Below are 3068 nucleotides of genomic sequence, written 5' to 3'. Positions count from 1 at the left end.
CAATTTTAAATATAATAAAAAAAAATAACTAATAAGATACCAAAATAATTCACCAAAGTCTTGTAATTCAAAACAACAACAGCAACAACAACAACAATAATAATAATAATAATAATAATAATAATAATAATAATAAGTGTATAGTAGTAGTGGTATAGTGGTGCTGTGGTGGTAATGTGGTGGTGGTGTAGTGGTAGTGGTGTTATTTGTTATATAATAATAATAATAATAATAATAATAAATAACTAGTGGTGGTATGGTGTGGTGGCAGTGGTGTGGTGGCGATGGTATGGTGTTGGTGGTGGTGGTGGTAGCGGGGGTGGCGGCGATGGTGGTGATAGTGTGGTCTTGTACGGGTGGTGGTGATGATGGTAGTGAGGTGGTGTGGTGTTGATAGTGTTGGTGGGGTAATGGTCGCAAATTATGCCCTGGAATGTTCACCGTGAATGGTGAACACAAGTCCAAACGACGTCGTTTTTACGCAAAAAAAAAAAATAAAATAAAAATAAAAAAAATCGCGGATGTGGAGTTAACGGCGCGCGTTTGATCAAATTATGAATTTTCTATTATGAGATTACGAATGTAATGTAAATTTATAATCTCATAACAGAAAATTCATAATCGCATAAAGTAAAATATTTATTAAATTATGAATTTTCTGTTATGAGATTATGAATTTTCTGTTATGAGATTATGAATTTTCTGTTATGTAATTTATAATCTCATAACAGAAAATTCATAATTTCATAACAGAAAATTCATAATCTCATAACAGAAAATTCATAATCTCACGGTTCCAAAGTGAATGTGTAGGCATGGTTCCAAAGTGAATGTGCAGGCACGGACTCATAATTTATGAATGTCCGTGATTTCGGACGGGAATGTGTAGGCATGCTTCCAAAGTGAATGTGCAGGCATGAATTCATAATTTATGAATATCCGAAATCATTGCTCACCTCAAATTAAAGTGAAACCGCGAAATGTGAAAATGAAGAAGAAAAGTCACGTAATTAATTAAGGAAAAAAAAAAGATAACGGTGTACTAACACCGTTGGAACCGTGTTCACCATGAATGGTGAACACGGTTCCATGGCATAACGATTGGGTAATGGTGGCGGTGATTGTGGCGGTATGGTGGTGGTGGTGGCGGTGGTGGTGATGGTGGTAGTGAGGTGGTGGTGGTATGGTGTTGATGGTGTTGGTGGTGGTAGTGTGATGTTGGTGTAAAAGTTGAAAAATGACTTCCTTAACAAAAAAAAAAGGGAAGTCATTTTCCCCAAAACAAGCATATTTTCCAAAGTCAAGGGAAAACATTTTCCGTTGACTTGATTTTCCAAATTTCCAAACACCACGCCTAATTCCAATTCCAAATTAGTATTCCCGGTAATTCTTTTTCCACCAACCAAACAATGAAATTCATCTTCCAAGTAATTGTTTTTCCATGGAATTCCAATTACACTTCCCTTAAAATATTTTCCGCGAACCAAACGAGCCCTAAGTACTTCTGCTAAGAAAAGTCAAGGATCTTGGCTTTTTTTTTTTTTTTATTTTATGAGCTCCTCAAGACAGACCAATGCATTCCTGTTTTCCTAGATCTTCGACTTGGTGCCCTTTTCTTTTCATTCCAATCATGCTGTATAACATCAGTTACCATATCTAACAGATCAGCTCCTTGGAAGCAAAAGAGCCATAACCAACTAAATTGCATAAACTATAAGAGAAATCCAGAGGACTAAAGTTCTTATACCAGCACAAAGCACAGTGTTTTCTCCCATTTCTTAGATTTCAATGCAACAGACAGAAAACATATTGTTCAAATGATAAAACATGGCAATCAGCCTCATTATGTCATTGTTTTGGACTTTTAGTACAAAAAGCTGGGGTAAAGCACATTGTGTTGCATAACCAGAAAGAAAGCATAACAATATGCAAAAATATAAAAAATGTAGCAGTAAATATTCGAAAGGTTGAGGGGCAGGAGGTCAAATATAAAAGCTTCAGATGAGGGAACTAAAAACCATAATAAACAGGTGAAAGCAATATTCCATTCTGTATTACCTGTATCCCAGATTGCAAGCTTTATCTTCTTCCCTCCATATTGACATATTTCACCTTAAAATCAACACCTATCATTATAAAAATCAGCATATACCAGATTCAGAATGGTCATCAAATGAGGATAAAACTGAAAACTTTCCATTATAAAATATCAATTGGAAAAGCACACAGTGGACACGTATATGCAAATCAACCCCATGATTTTAACAAGCTTTTATGTGATTCCAAGGACACAAGAACGGAAATAAAATCTAAAGCATATGATTTTATTTATAATGGATTCAGAAAATGTCAAGTTATTCAAAACCCATGATTATCTGAACTCCGGGAAATTAGAACCAAAAAGAGCAGTACCAATGGTGGGGGATAGATCCTCGAAGCTTTCAGACGTGAAGCTTAGGAGAAGAGTGCTCTTCCCGACGCCGGAGTCTCCGATCATCAGCAACTTGAACAGGCAAATCAAACTCCGGGGATTGACTATTCGTCTCCATGATTGCTCTCTGACGATGGATAAACAATATGGCAATTCTCAAACTTATATATATATTATTATAAGAAGTAATTACAATGTAATGCAATATGCATACATGGATCGATTGTGCAGTTGTACGAAGAACGGGAAAGTGTAGCGGAAAATCTCCCGTCCCAACTCGGCGATCCGACTCAAAGCGCTTTCAATGAGTAGTGGCCCTTTTTTACAATGTGACACCAGCCTCACGAATTATTTACTTGTGAGACTGTCAGGGACGGGTATAAATAAATATAAAAATGCAAATATGCAATACAATATAAAATATATTTGTTACTTATAACTTATAAGAGATAGTCTAGTATTACAATTTTATTTTGACCAATCTGTCTCAAGGACCGCTTATCGGAGATGACCACGGTTCGATTCGAATTGAAATGTGGACTATTAAAACCGGATCGAAACCAGAACCGTACACTGTACGGATGGATAAGGGTTCCGGTTCCAAATCAGTATTTTTTTTAAAATAATTATTATGTAT

The 3068-nt window shown here is 35.9% G+C and overlaps 1 long non-coding RNA gene across 1 annotated transcript; it reads right to left on the bottom strand.

Moving 5' to 3' along the window:
• Window positions 1-2093: 2093 nt before the first annotated feature.
• Window positions 2094-2786, bottom strand: LOC109162320. The gene is made up of 3 exons (XR_002051066.1): window positions 2646-2786; window positions 2413-2558; window positions 2094-2126 (listed from the first exon to the last, which is right to left on the bottom strand). It is a non-coding gene; the product is annotated as an uncharacterized LOC109162320 (long non-coding RNA).
• Between the last annotated feature and the right edge of the window lie 282 nt (window positions 2787-3068).

The sequence above is a fragment of the Ipomoea nil genome, unplaced genomic scaffold, assembly GCF_001879475.1.
Source record: "Ipomoea nil cultivar Tokyo-kokei standard unplaced genomic scaffold, Asagao_1.1 scaffold2932, whole genome shotgun sequence".
In the NCBI taxonomy this organism is placed as follows: Eukaryota; Viridiplantae; Streptophyta; class Magnoliopsida; order Solanales; family Convolvulaceae; genus Ipomoea; species Ipomoea nil.
The sequence above is the reverse complement of the archived record's forward strand: the minus strand, read 5'-3'. Positions and strand labels throughout refer to the sequence as shown.